Source organism: Panthera uncia (assembly GCF_023721935.1).
Source record: "Panthera uncia isolate 11264 chromosome B3 unlocalized genomic scaffold, Puncia_PCG_1.0 HiC_scaffold_1, whole genome shotgun sequence".
In the NCBI taxonomy this organism is placed as follows: Eukaryota; Metazoa; Chordata; class Mammalia; order Carnivora; family Felidae; genus Panthera; species Panthera uncia.
The window spans coordinates 14,297,802-14,316,144 of record NW_026057582.1 but is presented as its reverse complement, the minus strand read 5'-3'; positions in this window follow the sequence as shown (position 1 = coordinate 14,316,144).

Below are 18,343 nucleotides of genomic sequence, written 5' to 3'. Positions count from 1 at the left end.
CATCTCACTAGGGCTCTCATGAGTCTCCTAAATGACTTCCATTTCAATTCCCAAGCCCATCTTCCTCCAGACACAGGAGCCACTGTGGAGAAGATCACGTCCTACCCACCCCCACCTCAAGTCCCACAGCTCCTGCTCCTGGTATGAGGGCTCTGCCTGCTCTGGTCCAACTTCTTCCTCTTGCCCCTGTCCTCCCTCTAACTGTACCCCATGTAGTGTCTCAAACGTGGATTTAAATTCCCACCTTATTACCTTTGATCTTAGTTTTCCCATCATTCAGGGTGATTTCCATGCCCCCCACCCCATGCTATGGCCTTTATTTCCCTCCTTAGCAAATGCCAATCAAAATTCCAATGCCCAGCTCCAAAACTACCTGCTCCATAAACTCCTCTCATTTCAGCTAGAATGAATCTCCTCTTGTTGTAGGATTCCAAAAGCCCTCTATTAGCAGTTTTCATTAATTTACAATTGGTAATTTAAGTATGGAGAGAACTCTGGAGCTTATAGGGTCCTTCCAGATAACTCATCTTATTTGATTATAACACAGTGAGACATGTTTTACAAATAGGAAACTGGACAGGGCTGAGGGCTAGGAGCAGGTTGGTGGTAAAAATGTGCCAGAGACTGCTACTGATGCATTTTCCCCTCCTGTGATGATAGAATGCCTTAGGTGGGAACAGGACCACTAAGCTAAAAATAAATTTCTCACACTTCTTGGCAGTCAAGTGTGCCCATATGTCTACATTTTACCCAATGGGATATAAACAGGAGTGACGAGCGTAACTTCTGAGTCCTTGAAGCAAGGACTTCCCTTCCCTCATTCCTCCCCTTTGCAGGCTGGAATGTAGACATAAGAAGAGCCAGAGCACTGTTCTGGGCAAGTTGGAAGCCACATTTAAGGATGGCAGAGCAACAAGACAGAAGGAGTCTGGGCCCCTGATGATTGCAGGGCCACTGTACCAGCCCCAGACTACTGCTTAGGACTTTAAGTGAGAGAAATAAATTATCGTGTTGTTTAATCCGTGACTAATGTAGCCCATTGTTATAGCAGCTAAAGTGAGTTTAGCCAATATAAATAATTTGTCCAAACTTTTTGGGTAATTGATGGTAGAGTAAGATTCTAGAACCTGTGCTCTTTCTGGTAGAGGACACTGCATACATTTATCACAGGTCATTTTTGTCCTGGATGCACACTTTTTCTTTCTCTTCACCCCCTCCATCTTTGCCTCATTGTAAGCACCTTGCTCACTTGTTACAAGAATATTTACTGAGCATCTACAATGTACTAGGCACTGTTTTAGGAGTTGAGGGTACTGTAGTGAATAAGACAGATTATATCCCATTCTTGGGGAGCTTACATTTTAGTGGAAGAAGACTACAAACAAACGAATAATATACAACATGGCCGGTGGTGGTAAGTGCTATAAAGACAAACTGGGATGGTGTGCTAGTGAGTAAGCCAGGGCAAGCAGTGGCTGCCTTATCCAGAATGATCACAGAAACCTCTCTAAGAAGGTCATATTCCGGCTGAAACCTGAATGATAAGGCAACCATGTGAGGATCTCAGCAAAGACCATTCCAGGCAGAGAGAGGGAACAGTAAGAGCAAAGTTCCTGAGGCAGGAATATAAGTGGTTTTCTGGGAGAGCTGTGAAAAGACAGGAACTTTTAGATACCCTCCCAGTGTTCTGCATGTATCAGATGTTCAATAAGTGTTACTGATGATGAAGTGAACACGTTGGACAGGACTCATCTCTCATGCTTGGCATCTAGACCTCTTTCCAGCTGTGCAGCACTCTAGAGCACAGTGAGGTCTGGACTTGCCCAGAATTTTCAGGGGCGTGCCCACTGGGTGACCCTGTTTTTCTTACAATAGCTGCAATGGTGCAAGATAAAAGTTCCTTCTTTCATTTGGAAAATTTCCAACACATATCAACTCATATGGATCTGCTCTATCCTGTTCAGAGGGCTTTGAATTTTGCTTCAGCCTAAGTATCCTAATTTCTACAAATATGCTCTGTAACAAGCCATCCCAAAACTCAGTGGCTTTGTTTTCTTGCTTTACTGTATTTGTTTCCTTGCTTTACTGCTCTGCAGGTCAGCCGTGGCTCTGCTGGGCTTACCTAGGACAGTTGAGGCTTTGACTCGGGCTCATTTCAAATCTGCTACTCTACAGTCAAATCCACACAGACCCAGAGAGATGTGCTGCTGGTGAGACCATGTAATTGGTTGGTGTGAGAACCTATGAAAGAACCAGTTCTCCTTACTTCCAAATGAGCCTTCTGACTAAGAACACACTGATAAAACAAACACTGAGAAAAGGTGTTTCGTTAATTCCCACTGTCTTAGGCTGAGTGGCTAACCAGGACATGCTTCCTTACAGCAGGTAGCAGAGATACAACAACACAAGCACATTGAAGACCTCTGCTCACATCAGGTCTATGTTAGTAGACATGATCAACATTCCATCAAACGAGTCACATGGCCAAGTCCAATGTCATTGGGGCAGTGGTGACACATCCCTCCTCCACAGTAGGAGGGGGAGGAGCATGATGTTTGCTCCCCAGGAGTCCAGTCTGTGACAGCATGTATACAATTTGGTTTTGCTCAGATTTGGAAGTTTAATCTTTAGCCAGAGATTTCAATCACATGCTTCTCCATGGAGACTTCCTCTCTACTCTCTGAAAGTAAAAAGAAGAAGAAGAAGAAGAAGAAGAAGAAGAAGAAGAAGAAGAAGAAGAAGCCGTTACTTGAGGGGCTGGTGGTTGTAAGAGGCAGATGGGGAGCAACCCTTTTCATTAGCTGCTGAGAGGACCTCAGAGCCACACCAAAAAAAGAACTTTCCAAACTGAACAATATAGACCATGCCACATTATGATAAATGAAATAAGTCAGAGAAAGACAAATACTGTACGATCTCATTTACACATAGAATCTAAAAAACCTGACCCAAAAACAGAGGGTCTGGTAGTGGTTGCCAAGGGGTGGGAGGTAGGAGAAATGGGGAAATCGGGCCAAAGTTCCAGTTGTAAGATTAGTAAGTTCTGGAGATTATAGCTGATAATTCTGTATTATATACTTAAAAGCTGCTAAGAGAATAGATCTTCAATGTTCTCACCACAAGATAAAATGGTAATTATGTGATGGGATGGGGATGCTGGCTAAGGTTATGGTGGTAATCATTCTACAATATAGAAGTGTACTAACTCAACACATAGCACACCTTAAACTGACACAATATTATATCTCAATGGCTGGGGAAAAAAAGGCCATCCCTAAATGGGGCAATTTACAAATTGTGGTAATCAACACTGCCTGTTAGTGGCAGGGACTTGAGACTGTCTTAGTTAATATTTGCCATAGGATCTGCTCTGCATCTCTAAGAATCTGGAGATAAATGTGTTGTTACAGCAAAGTAAGTGAGTTAACTGTAGTAAGGGCAAATCACAAGCTCTACAAGGCAGCTTCACTTTTTAATAGGATGGGGAAGAATTCTCAGTAAATATCAGAAGGGGAATTGATGTGCTCCTGTCTCTTGGTATTTATTTTCTCAGTTTGCTCTTAATTTGAAAGCTCATTTGGGGGTGAGGACACTTAGACTTTTCCAGGATTTCACACTAACTAGCTCTGTGATCTCACTGAATTCACGTCTCCTTTCTGTACCTTAGTAGGCTTCCATGGCAGCTATTCCCAGTCTGGGGTGCCCAAGTCCCAGGTAGGTCCCAGAAACAAAGGAATCTCTGCAAATGCCACTAGAGGGGCTCTCACTCGGGTGATTGATCTGGAAGGATTTGCCAAAGGAGGAATTATTGGGGCTGGTTCAGGGGGGAAAAAAAAGGAGAAGTTCTCATTTACAGGGAAAGACAAGGAAAAACAAAGGTCATGGTCTGAGCAACTATCATATGTTAGGCAATTCTAGAGGTTTGATATATGTGACCAGATGTTAGAACAATACTATTCCAGCATGAGTTGCAAGTGATGAGCCCATATGATGGATGTCAAGAGCCCAAAGGGATGGGAGAATGATACCTTCCATGTGCCAACTCGCTAACCTATCATGCTACTCTGTTTTCAGACCCCTCAACAGAATAGGGATTTAAATTAAAGTAAGGAAAAGGGTACCAGGGTGGCTTAGTTGGTTAAATGCCTGACTCTTGGTTTCAGCTCAGGTCATGATCTCACAGTTCATGAGTTCCAAACCCCCTGTTTGGGATTCTCAGTCTCCCTCTCTCTCTCCGCACCCCCCCTTCTCTCTCTACGCCCCCCCCCTTCTCTCTCTCTCTCTCTCAAAAATAAACAAACATTGGGGCACCTGGGTGGCTCAGTCAGTTGAGCATCTGACTTCAGCTCAGGTCATGATCTCACAGCTCGTGAGTTCGAGCCCCGCGTCGGGCTCTGTGCTGACAGCTTGGAGCCTGGAGCCTGCTTCAGATTCTGCGTTTCCCTCTCTCTGTGCCCCTAGCCCACTCACATTCCGTCTCTGTCTCTCTCAAAAACAAATAAACATTAAAAAATAATAAACAAACATTAAAAAAAAGGTAAGGAAAAAGGTGAGAGGATTTTTTAGCTGCCTCACCAAGTCTCCAGGGGGAGGGATACAGGTATCACCTTCTGATTCCAACACAAGGGCTTTGAAATGTTGGAGCCCCAGAGGACTGGGGCCTGGCTTATGTCCAAGAAATCTTATGTGGCCCTGGGTGGAGGATGGTGTTCTTCCCTTTGAAGATGAATGCTGATGGAATGCCCTGGTGGGGGTGCAGGACATGGTTGCCATGTTGGATTGGTCATCTCCCGAGGAATGGTCAGAGCAGGGGAGAGAGAGTGCTTCCCCACAGAAGTAGCCATACTAGAGTTACCATGACAGCAGAGCACAAAAATCAAGGCCATCAGTAGATAACTTTGTCTCTAAAACCGCACTGTCTTCTAAAGACAGAGCTGCCGGTGCACAGCTATGGGCTAGGAGGGATCCCCCAGAACACAGATGTATCAGCCTGAGCCAAGGGGGCTGCAGGAGATGGGGCTCAGCAGGACCTCTCAGAAAAGACCAGAAAGGTACGGCCAATAAGAGCCAGCCTTGACCATCATCAAGCCCAGAGAGAATTGAGTCACCCAGAAGAGTGCATGCTGTCCTCTCCCATAGCTCTCCTCCCTCCCCCAGGAAAAGCCCAAACTGCGGTAAAGAGTGGATGAGGAGGTGAGCAGGGAGCCAGAGGGAGGAGGGGTCAGCAGTGTCCCCCTTCCCCCACTGCAGGGGGCAGCTTAAAGTACATCTGAGCTAAGGTGAACAGCTTAGAGCATTCTAATTCCTGAACTTGGATTCTGTTTGAGACTTAACATCATTATAGTACTCTATTATTCAAAGGTGAGCACAAAAGTCAAGTGATTTGCTACAATAGGTAGGGGAGGTTACTCCTACTGAATAAAGTATAAGGGGTGTGGGAGACAAAAAAACAAAGGGGTTTTGTTAGATCAGTAATAATGCTTATTCCACATTCCAGGTGCATATGCCTTAGCTCACTCAGGGCCCACTTTTCTTTAAGACTGAGCTTCCCAGGGGTGTTTAGGAAAAACCTTCCTGGGCATGTTAATGGTATGCTGGGGAATAGATGTCTTCCCCTGAGGAAACAAGTTTGTTCACTAAACAAAATTAAACTGGCTTGTTTATCACAGGACTTCTCAGAAACTTTAATATGCATTTTGGACCTACAAGAGGTAGGCTTCATAGCATTTCCCACATTCATTTCATCACATGTTGTTTTTACTGCATGTATGGCGATGGTTCAATGAAAGGACTGAAAAATGCTGCCCTATGACACAGAATACGATGTCTATTTGGTTTATGAAAGATGTTTTGGTTGCATCTTATTTTCAAAGAGTAGAGATGCATATCCAGGTCACCTTGGGAGATGATGATTTATTAACAGGATAAACATGGAAATAAAGAAGTCAAAAAACTGGGACAAAATTTGGAAATTGGAAGGTCATTCAATAGACAATACAACTCTTTGCCAATAATTTCTTACATATGACACCAAGAGGAGAGGCAAAAAGAAATGGACAAACTAGACTACATCAAAATTTCAAAGTTCTATGCATCAAAAGACAATCAGCAGAATGAAAAGGCAACCCATGGGAGAAAATATTTGCCAATCATATCTGATGAGGGGATAATATCCAAAATATATAAAGAACTCCTATAACTCAACAGTAACAAAAACCAAACAATGCAGTTTTTAAAATGGACAAAGGACTTGAAAAGACATTTTTTTCCAAGGAAGATACGCAAATGTCCAATAAGTACACAAATCAGCATCCTGTCATAATCCAATCAGCCCAGGCCAGCATGGTGGTATTATATGGTATAGAAAATAGCTAGAATGTACTATGGCAGAAATGGCTAGTTGCTTGATAAGGGTGCCAAGATAAGATTTTTCTTTTCCCAGTGAATTTTCCAAAAACAATGCTGGAACTACTGGATATCCACATGCAAAAGAATTAAGTTGGACCCATACCTGACACCTTATACAAAAATTAACTCAAAATAAATATAGACTTCAATGTAAGGACAGAAACGAAAAATCTCTTAAATGAAAACAAAGGCATAAATATTTGTGACCTTGGATTAGACCATGGTTTCCTCTCTATAATGTCAAAAGCACAAGAAACAAAAGGAAAAATACATCACTTGGACTCAAAATTAAAAACTTTTAGGTTTCAAAGGACAACCACCAAGAAAATATCCACAAAAATGGGAGCAAATATTTGCCAAATCATATATCTGATAATAGACTTGTATCTAGAATAAAGAACGCTTTCAATTCAACAAGAAAAGACAAATAACCCAATTAAAAAATGGGCGAAGGATCCAAACAGATACTTCTCCAACAAAGAAAAATTATTAATATGTAAAGATGTTCAACATCATTAATCATCAAGGGAATGCAAGTCAAACCCACAATACTACCTCACATATACTAGCATGGCCAGAATTAAAAGGACAGATGAAATCATTGGCAAGGACATGGAGGAAATCAGAACCCCCATATGCTGCTGGTAGAAATGTAAAATGACCAGTTCCTTTAGAAAATAGTCTGACAATTTCCCAAAAGATTAAGCATAGAGTTACCACATGACCCAGCAATTCTGCTCCTAGGTATACACCCAAGAGAAATGAGAACACATCCACACAAAAACTTGTTCACAAACTTTCATAGCATTATTCATAATACTCCAAAAGTGGAAACAGCCCAAATATCCATAAATGAATAAACAATTGTGACATACCCATGCAGTGGAATATTATTGGACAATAAAATGGAACAAAGTACTGATACATGATATGACATGGATGAGCTTTGAAAAGATCATACTAAGTTGAAGAAGTAAGCACAAAGGACCTCATATTGTGGAATTCAGAATAGGCCAATCTACAGAGGAGGGAAACAGATTAGTGGTTGCCTGGGGCTGGAGGGGCTAGAAGGGAGGGAGTGAGGAATGGGTAAGGGTCATTGGGGTTTCTTTTTTGTGAGTAATGGAAGTATTCTAAACCTGTGAAGATTGATGCACAACTATGTGAATAGTTTTGAAGGCAAGACTGCCTGAAATAAAAGCTTCTACAGGAATGAAGGGGGAGAGGATATGGGAGGGGTGATCCAGGAACAGACTACGGACAGTTGAGGAAGTTATACTTTATTCTGCAGGTAAAAAGCCAGGAGATACGAGGATGAAAGGAATACTAGGGAAAGATTGATCAGTACATACACTACGCTAAGTGGTTAAGGCAAGCTAAATTTGCCCAGTGGGAGAAGAGAGAACAAATATAATAATGAGCTCAGATATCAACTGTTCTAGCCACATGGCTTAAGTCACAAACTGTCCTCAAATGGACTCGAAGAATCCTCAAAGAGGCCAATAAGATCAAGACACATTTATTTACAGAAATGTGTAGAGAAGGGGGTGTTTTCATTAGACAAAATGATCCATCCTCTCAGCCCATCCCCATCACGGCCTCATGGGAGACGAATGGCTTACAGCCTATCCTAGAACGTACCCATCACACAATAGGTTTCTGGCTGACTCTTTGCTGGTCTTAGAAGGAATCTAAGTTTTAGCCACACTGACTGGAGTGAGGTGATAGCTCAGTGTGGTTTTTATTTGTATTTCCCTGATGAGGAGTGACGTGGAGCATCTTTTCAGGTGTCTGTTGACTAGGAATTTACCCAAGGGATACAGGAGTGCTGATGCATAGGGGCACTTGTACCCCAATGTTTATAGCAACACTTTCAACAATAGCCAAATTATGGAGAGAGCCCAAATGTCCATCAACTGATGAATGGATAAAGAAGTTGTGGTTTATATATACAATGGAATACTACTTGGCAATGAGAAAGAATGAAATATGGCCTTTTGTGGCAATGTAGATGGAACTGGAGAGTGTTATGCTAAGTGAAATAAGTCATACAGAGAAAGACAGATACCATATGTTTTCACTCTTATGTGGATCCTGAGAAACTTAACAGAAGACCATGGGGGAGGGGAAGGGGAAAAAAAAAGTTACAGAGAGGGAAGGAGGCAAACTATAAGAGACTCTTAAAAACTGAGAATAAACTGAGGATTGATGGGGGGGTGGGAGGGAGGGGAAAGTGGGTGACGGGCATTGAGGAGGGCACCTGTTGAGATGAGCACTGGGCGTTGTATGGAAACCAATTTGACAAATTTCATATTAAAAAAAAAAAAAAAGAAGGAATCTATGTTGCAGTCAGAAACCAGCCCATGTGGGTTGACTATCTAAAAGTAAAGCTGGATTTTTCTATTATCACTCTTTTTTCCCCCAAGAGCTTCAAAACTCATCTTTTATTTGGGCATTCATTTCTTATAACTTTTTTGGAAAGTGGGTGGATCTAACGGGTATCCCCATATCTCAGTTGGTGAAACTGAAGTGCAGTGCTTAACATGGTTCTTTGGCATGGTCTAGAATAAATTCCAGGTCTCCTGAAGCTTTGACTAGGACAGTTGCACTATAGTGTCTTCTTAGCCAGTAAGAATTCAGCTTTGCCCTTGCTGGTGGATACTCAGGTGCTGGGGGGCTACAATATGGCTTCTGCCTCCTTATCCTCTCTGGGTTCAGTCTCCATACTTCCTCTCCACTGTTTATAAATAAAGTTTGTCCTCTTCCTTGAGCCCTTCAGGAGATTTAAAAGGCCATAATGAAGGTTATTAGATTACTCGGTACATTGGATTTATATGGTTTACTTTGTTTAAAAGAATTGGGAAGCTCCTGTGGTTAGAAGTGGGAGCTCTGACATCAGACCAATCTGACAAGTCAGCTTGGCGACTCCTTGTGCCCCAGTTTCCTTACTTACAAAATGGGCATTAAAATGCCACCTATGTTACAGGTTGTTGGGATGCTTAAGTGAGCATGCACATCAAACGGCACAGCCCTAGGCAGAGTACATATGCAATAAACATTAGCTAAGAGAACATAAAAGCCGTCCTCCAATATTTAAATGGCTACAGAAGGTGAGAAATTTTATATGCCAGAACTAAGACAAACAAGCAGATTATCCTCCAAGTACAGAACTTTACAACTACCAGAGACGTCTAGCAATGGAATGAACCAGCTGGAGAGTGAGCTTCTGATCCCTTGAAGTATTTATGCTGAGATCATGAGGACCTCGTGATTCTGTAGCATAGGCTTCAGTCTCAAATGAGCCAATGGACCAGGTAAATTCCAAGGATCTTTTTGCCAGAAAACTTCCAAAGGCTTTTCCTCTCTCCTCCCAGTTTAGGCAGTCTATGAATTATGCAGGCAGAAAAAGGGGAAAAAATCCAGAAAGGTTCTCTTCAAAGCTTCAAAAGGCCAGAAAGGAGAAAACAGGCAAGTTTTCACAACGTCTGATTAGACCTTCTAACAGAGTCTGGGCTCATGCCCAGCAAGGAAGTCCAGGAATAGGGAAAGCAGGTCTGCCAGAGGTCGCAGGTGGACAAGGCAGAGGCCAGTGGGGCTGTCCCTTCTTCCCTGTGCTTATCAATGTCCACCCAAGGAGCCCCCAGCCATTGCCATCCTCTGGAAAGGCAAGAATCGCTTCTGACCAGTGAGGTTTCAAGGACCAGAGGCAGAGTCATCTAGTCCCCTTTACCAGCACCATGCCCTGCGAATGGGGAAATCAACCAGCTTCCCACACGTTCAGAACCTTCCCTTCACACGTTCAGCCACCTCTGGAAGGCTGGTTGTCACAATGGGCAATACAGTCAGACTAACAGAGGCTATTCAGAAGAAAAAGTGGAGACACAGGACCTACCCAGGTGACTGCATTTGAAATTGTTTCAACTCTAATGTCTGTAGGGGGATATAGGTTGTCTTTCTCTGGCTGGTCCCCTCTGGCAACAGGAAAGGATGCTTCAACTATTTCACATGGTCCTGGTGAGACTTGCCAACCACAGTGCCTTCTGATCTTTCTGGTCACATGACAGAGTGGGGGAGGGGCTGGCTAATCACACAACTCCATTCTCCTGCCTCCAGTGCTGGATTCAGAAGGAAGGCATGTGGCCCAGGCTGGACCAGTCAGAGCCTTCCACGAATGCTGTGGTAATAGGATTCCCAAGAGAGGGGTATGCTCCTTCTCTGGGAGAGTGGACCACTAAGGAAAGGTTGGCCTTGCTAGGGGGCCATCTGTCCTACCCCATGAAGAGAAAAACTTCCCAGAAGGAAGGCAGTATGGAGAGCCGGAAAAAGGGTGACAGAGCTGTGTCCATACTGTTTAAACACTGAAATCCAGCTATGACTCCAAGCAGTCTAAGCTCGGGCTTCTAAGTTATATGCACAAGAAAAAATTAACTACATTCGTGTCACCTGCAACCAAAACATGAATTTTGAGGGGGCCATTCAGATCATAGTAGTCTTTTTCATAATGGTGTTGAAAGAGAATAGGTTAACCTAGGGCTGAGGAGACTTTTGGTGAAGGTAAATAATAAACACAGAAAGCTGTTGTTTTTCTTTCATCATTCCCACTAGTTACCTAGGATCAGAGTGACTGGGAAAAAAAATCAGATTCTAGCCCATGTTGGGTGCAAACTAGGTCTCTGGCATCATATAACTGAGCTAATTTTGAAGGCATAGGTTCTCCTCAATCCTTAAAATAAAAAGCCCCCACACGCCTTGTCAATCATGCAGCCAATTAAGAGGCCTCGAAGTGACAAGCCACCGGATTGTCAAGGTAGATTAAAGACACAGAAGAAGTTTCTGATGGTTGGGATAATTAGACTGTCATCCTGTTGCATGGTCTGATCTATTTGCCTGGGAGGGGGATGTGGAGGAGCCCAGGATTATTCTAACAGGTGGTTTAGTGAACAAACTCCCCTATAACTCTCACCTGCTTGGCCCAGAGCAGGAATTGGTAAGCCAGAGCCAGGGAAGGAGTAGAGGGAGGAAGGAGAGGGACATTCCTGACAACTAAAAATAGACAAGGTGGACTTTAATCAAGCATCTATTTGCAAACCACAGGTACCTTCTGTAACTCATTTGCCCCGGAAGGATTTCTGTGAGACAAGGTTTATTTGGTCAACGATTTAGTTCCTTCTCTTTCTTCAGGGAGCTCTCACAGCCAGATCTGAGCTTTTGAATGTATCAAACTTCAGATCTGATTCCTCCCAGCCAGATCACAGAAATCCCCACAAACATTGATTTCTTACCTTATCCCAAGGGCCAAGAGAGCCCCAATTCAAAGAGACCTGGCAGCTTCCAGAGACCAAATAGGCATGCTGTCCTGAAATTATATCCAATTAGGTCCCTCCCCACCTATTGCTTTGTGGCAGGGAGTCGCAAAGCTAATGCTGTAAAAATCCCAAATTTATGTGCACGAGGTCCCCACGGGCAAATCTACAGGGGCTACTGGAAACAAAGGAACATGAAGAAAATGGCATTTGTCCATATCTTCTCAGTGAGATCTGTGGGTGGTTGGAGGAAATATTTTAATGTGCTGTTTGCAACAGACATCAGCCTAAGTTGCCTTCCTTAGAGTGGGGCTAATAAGCAGCAAGGCTTTGAGCATGCTCTGCTCAGGGAAGGGTTACAGGCATGGGGCCCGAGGGGACTTGCTTTGGTCGACTGACCAGGGAGCGAAGGAATGTGTGCGTGTTGGGGGACAGAGAACAGCGGCTTTTCTTTTGCCCCTCCTCCCATAGCAGTGAGCCTTCCCTCCCGTATTAGCTACCTATTGCTGCTGTAACAAATAAAACTGCAGAATTTTTTCTCTTACAGTTTTAGAGGCCAGAAGTCTAAAATGGCTTTACTGGGCTAAAATCAAAGTGATGACAGAGCAGTGCTATCTCCGGAGGTTCTAGGGGAGACTCTTTCTATACCTTCACCAAATGGCATCTTTTTCAGTCTCCAAAGCCAGTACTGTGGCATCTTCTCTCGCTGCTGCCTTCTGCTTCCATCACATAATCTTCTCTTTTGCCTGTAATCTGATCCCCAGCTTCCTCTTACAAGGCCACCGGTGATTACATTGGGTCCACCTGGCTAATTTCCCCCTCTCACAGTTCCTAATCCAATCACACCTGCAAAGACCCTTATTCCATACTGTGAAACTTTTCACAGGACCCAGGAATCAGGACCTGATGTATTTAGGGGTATTCAACCCACAACTTTTTCTAACACAGAGAGAAAAATTATGTCACACTGAGGGGAAGCAGGCATTTCTCAGAGCCTGGTGGTAGGAGTTCAGATTGATGCACGACGGACAATCTGGCGATCTCTATCAAGAGTAAAAGATCCTTTCTCTTGCATTTAGCAGTTTCTTCATCAATTCAGCTTCTGGGAATTTATCACAGAGACAAGCTTGAAAATGAAGATACAAGGATTTGTTTTTTCCAGCATTGTTTATAACAGCCCAAATTTATAAATCATCCAAATGACCCCAGCAATGGGCTGGTTGGATAAACTAAGGAACATCCGTAGAATGAAATACTTGCAGTTGTAACAGAATGAAGAAAAAGGGATGGATCTGTGTGAGCTCGTATAGAAGAGTCTTCAATTAAGGGAATAAAATGAGGTAGAAGACAGGGCACAGAGTATTGTAAAAATACAAGGGAAGGGGTGTGTCTGTGTGTACGTGTATCTAGAATGTTCCTGAGGGAGACACAGGACAGGTTGTCCTCTCTTGAAGGTATCTGGGAGGGTGTAGGTATAGGGAGAAGTAGTTTAAACCTTTTTACCATAGACATTTATTACTTTTTCAATCAACAATAATTAGTGAAAAAAGAGACAGGACAAATTGTTAGCCTGTTCAAGGCACCTACACTTTTTGGTCTTGTCCCCCCAACTCCCCCACCCCCATCACCAAGAACAAGTCACTGCCTCTCTCTTTCTCACACACCCCACAGTCTTATATTACTGGCCACTCGTGTCTCCTTTCTCCCTCAAGGCCCTCATGGGTGTCCTTTAAAGCCAAATTAATTTCACTGGGTTTCAAATGGGGATGTGGGGGGCAGGTGAAGACTGAGGCAGGGGACATACATGATTTTCTCTGGCCAAGGGGAGGTGGGGATGGGCAGGAAAAGAATCTCGGCCTAGAGTCTAACACTCTAAAGTTCAAATCCCAATTATGTATGTGATCTTGAGCAAGTCACTGAGCTACTCTGAGCCTCAGTTTCCTCATCTGAAAGATAGGAATAACACTGTAACCTCAGGATTATAATGAGAATCAAGATGGAAAGTGAGAATATAGGAGACGATATTGGAAGTATCCAATACTTTGGAATACTTTGGAAGCTTTGCAGCACTGCCCAAGTTAATGCCCTCCTCGAGGATGGTCCTGACCCCACACTCAGACCTCACTGGTGGGCGAATGACATGGATGTGAGGAGTGTAGCCCCCACAGGATTTGAGAGCTGTGCCTTCTGTGTTGCCCAGAATGAGACGCATGGCCTCTGCACTTGGGTTTCTGGTCCATAAAATACAGAATTCATAAAACATAAAGTTAATAGACAAGGAAGTACATGGTTTGATTAACTTTGCAGTACATCAGGAACCTCTTTGAATTAAAAAAAAAAAAAAAAGTCTATTTGGAACCCATGGCCTCTTGACTACTGATACGGAATGAACAATACCGCCCCAACTCAAACATGACCAGTCCTTTTCAGCTCATACACTGAAACCATTGTAAAATCAGAATCAGAGGGAAAATAAATACAAAAGACAGTCATGAAGTGTATAAATCAGTCTAGCTAATGGTCCAAGGGGCTGGGTAAGTGAATTGGAGAAAAAGCCAGAGCCACGTGGGAAAAACAATCTCTGCCCCAGGCCCGTGGATAGGTTCGGAGCTTCCCATGCCTGCTGCTGCTGGGCTGGAGTCCTCTGAGCCCAGGCCTGGGATGCGCGGCTCCCCACCTTACATCCTGGACACGATGCCAGAGCAGGCAGAGATGTCTAGCTGGGCTCCAAAGGACGGAATCTCTTGGAAGCTCCCTGAGCCCATTGTCTATATTCAAAACAACCCACCAAACTTTTAATAGGATCAACACTGTTTACTTTCCTTAGACTAAATTTAAGGTGAAGAATTCACTACTCCTGGAGTCGACACTACAGTGGTTGTCCTGCACCCAAGTCCTGGCTTTGACATTTACTAACAAGATAACCTTGAGCAAATTTTTAAACTCTCTGGGACTTGATTTCTTCATCTACGAAATGGGTGTAATATCAAGTTTTCTCGATTCCAAGATGGCACTTCGCAACATTTCTGAAATCATGACACATCTTCTGATTAAAGTGTATATTTTATTCACTACTGCTTCTTTTATTCCCAAAGATTCTTGTAATATCACTGATACTTTTTTCCAACAGCTTCATTAACATTAGCAATTTTATTCACATACCATATAATTCACCGATTTAAATTGAACAGTTCAGTGGTTTTTAGTATATTCACAGAGTTATGCAACCATCAGCAAAATCAATGATATTACTCCAAAACGAAGACCAGTACTCCTTAGCTATCATTTCCCACTCTTTTTGTCTCTACAGATTTACTTATTCTGGACATTTCATATAAATGGAGTCATACGATTGGTCTTTTATAACTTTTTATCCTTAGCATGTTTTCAAGGTGCATCCATGTACCAGTACTTGACTTCTTTTTTATTGTCCAATAGCATTCCATTATATGAATATGCTACATTTTTTTTATACACTCATCAGTTGGTTATTTCTGCTTTTTGGTTTTTATATGAGTAACGTTTCTGTGAACTTTCATATACAACTTTTTGTGGGCACATGTTATCATTTCTTTTGGGTATACAGGTAGAAGTGTCATTGTTGGGCCATATAGTAACTCTATGTTTAGCTTTTTGAGACAATGCCAGACTATTCTCCAAAAAGGCTGCACCGTTTTATATTTCCACTAGCCATGTATGAAGGTTCCAATTTCTCCATATTGTTGCCAACGTTTTTTATTTTCTGTTGTTTTTTTTTAAATTATAGCAATCCAGTGGGTGGGAAGTGGTATCTCACTGTGGTTTTGATTTGAATTTTCTTGATGACTAATAGCAGTAAGCATTTTTGCTTATTGGTCATTTGTATAACTTCCTTGGAGAAATATCTATGCATATCCTTTGCCCATTTTTAAATTGGATTGTCTTTTTATTATTGAGTTGTTGGAGTTATTCATATATTCAAGATACCTGTCCCTTGCCAGATATACAATTGTAAAATTTGTCTCACATTTTTTCACTTTCTTGATGGTGTCCTTTGGTGCAAAAAAAAAATGTTTTTAATTTTTATGGAAACTGATTTACTTCTTTTTCTGATTGTCACTTGTGTTTTTGGTGTTATACCTAAGAAACCATTCCCTCATCCAAGATCACAACAATTCACCTCTATGTTCTTCCTAAGAGTTTTATAGTTTTGGTTCTTACATTTAGGTGTCTGATTCATTTTGGTTTAGTTTTTATACATGGTGTGAGGTAGAGGTTCAAATCCATTATTTTGTATTTGGATATCTGGTTGTTCCAACACCATTTGTTGAAAAGACTACTCTTTTCCCATTGAATTGTCTTGGAACTCTGTTTGAAAATCAACTGACCATACATATGAGAGTTTTTTTTAGATCCTCAATTCTATTTCATTGATTTATATGTCTATCCTCATGCCAGTACCATACTGTCTTGATTATCATAGCTTTATAGTTAAGTTTTAAAATCAGGAAATGTGAGTCCTTCTTTTTCAAGATTGTTTTGGCTACTCTAGACTCCTTATTTTTCCGTATGAATTTCAGGGTCAGGCTGTTGAAATCTGCAAAAAATGCATCTGAGATTGTGATAGTAATTGTGTTGAATCTGTGGATCAATACAAGGACTTGTACTGCCTTAACAATATTAAGTCTTCCCATCCATGAACATGGAATGTCTTTCCATTTATTTAGGTCTTCTTTAACTTCTGTCAACAATGGTTTTTTGTTTTATTTTAAGAGTATGAATTTTGTGCTTCTTTTTGTGAAATTTATTCCTAAGTATTTATTTTTTTGATGCTATTGTAAATGTAGTTTCTTAATTTCATTTTCAGATTGTTCATTGCTAGTGTATAGAAATGCAATTGATTTTTGTATATTGATCTTGTACTCTACAACTTTGCTGAACTTATTTATTCGTTCTAATAGTTTTAAGATTTCCTGTATACAAGATTATGTCATATGTATCTTCTTCCTTTGCTATCTGGATGCTTTTATTTCTTTTCTTGTTTAATTGTCCTCACTAGAATCTCCAGCACGATATTGAATAGAAGTGGCAGGAGTAGACATCTTCCCTTGTTTTTGATCTTAAGGGGAAAGCAATCAGTTTTTCACCATTAGGTATGATGTTAGGGGTGGGTCTTTTATGGATATCCGTTATTGGGTTGAAGAAATTCCCTCCTATACCTAGTAGTTTGTGGGTCATTTTTGTTTTTGTTTTTAGCACTTTTTTCATGAAAGGTGTTGGATTTTATCAAATGCTTTTTTATGTAGACATAATGACGTAGTTTCCTAGAGTTCTCTCCAGTGTTTTGCTTGAGAATAGGTATTTGGGACATTTCAATAACTTTAGCACAAGGCCCAAGCAAGGAACACCTAAGTTCTACCTAGTTGCTGACCATCTGAGAGGAGATGAGAAACCTTTTCTCATTACACCTTTAACTCTGGCTGGTCCTCCACTTGGACTCCACTTAAACTGTCTTCTAGTGGCTTAAATGAAGTATGAGGACTGATTTCTGTCACCCTGGATGATCAGAGCTTGGCAGATCAAGATTGAGTTTCATGAAATCAGGTCAGATTCTTCCTTTCCCTTTGGAGGAGGAGGCGGGGTAAGGAATGAGAAGTTGCTTTTTGTCCCATCTTGACCAATCTCTAATTTTACTCATGGGCATTTGAACCTGGGTAGAAGACATATTCTCAACTGTTTTGTAAGTTTTTCATAGGTCTTCCTTTGTCCATGCAGTCAGGCACTAAACTCTTTAAGGGCAGATACCAAAACCTTAAACTTCCCTTGAACCTTTCACAGAACCAGGTAAACTGTTACATAGCACAGACTTGATGCACACTAGTAACTTCTGCGTTTTAGCAAAATTTTCGGATGTGAGACTTGACCTTTCCACCACCTAGTGTATGGAGACACCAAGGAGACAGATCCTCAGACAAGAAACTGAGACACAGACCCATGGGATCACCTGAGTCACTGGTTTCAGCTGTCCTCGTGTGGCTTTATAGCTTCCTATGCACAACTTCACAGGAGGGTTTAAGTGAGTGAGTTGAATGTGCTGTTGAAAGAGGAGAAACAGTGTCATGCCAACATCTTTTCAAAACTTCATGAGAAAAGCAAGACTGATAAAAGAGACTTTGTCAGTATCCAATGTCACAATACAGATCAGTCCACACAGTATTGCCTGTCACTCCTGAGGCAGTTTGAAAAGAGATATTGACAAAGCATGGCATGATGGCATCATTAAATGGCACTGCCACACCTGCCCCACAGGATATGACAAACGCCACCCTGGGCTCAGGGAAGCTGCGCTTCCAGGAGTCTCCTCACCAAGTGATGATAATATGACAAAGCTTTTGAGTTAAGACATCCTATCCTAGCCTCCAAACCTTCCCGACAAATTCTGATTGGGGCCATCACTAACACAGAAACCAGAACACATTGCTCACTGAAAAAAAAAAAAAAAGCAATGGTTCATTTTATTTTGCAAAAATTAAATCCATGTATATCACTTGGCCCAGTTCCTGGTAGGTGTTAAATGCCCAATCCACAGTCATTCTGGTTCTATTAGTATGACCGTTACGGAGCTTTCAGGGTATCCATCTGTGAATCCCAGT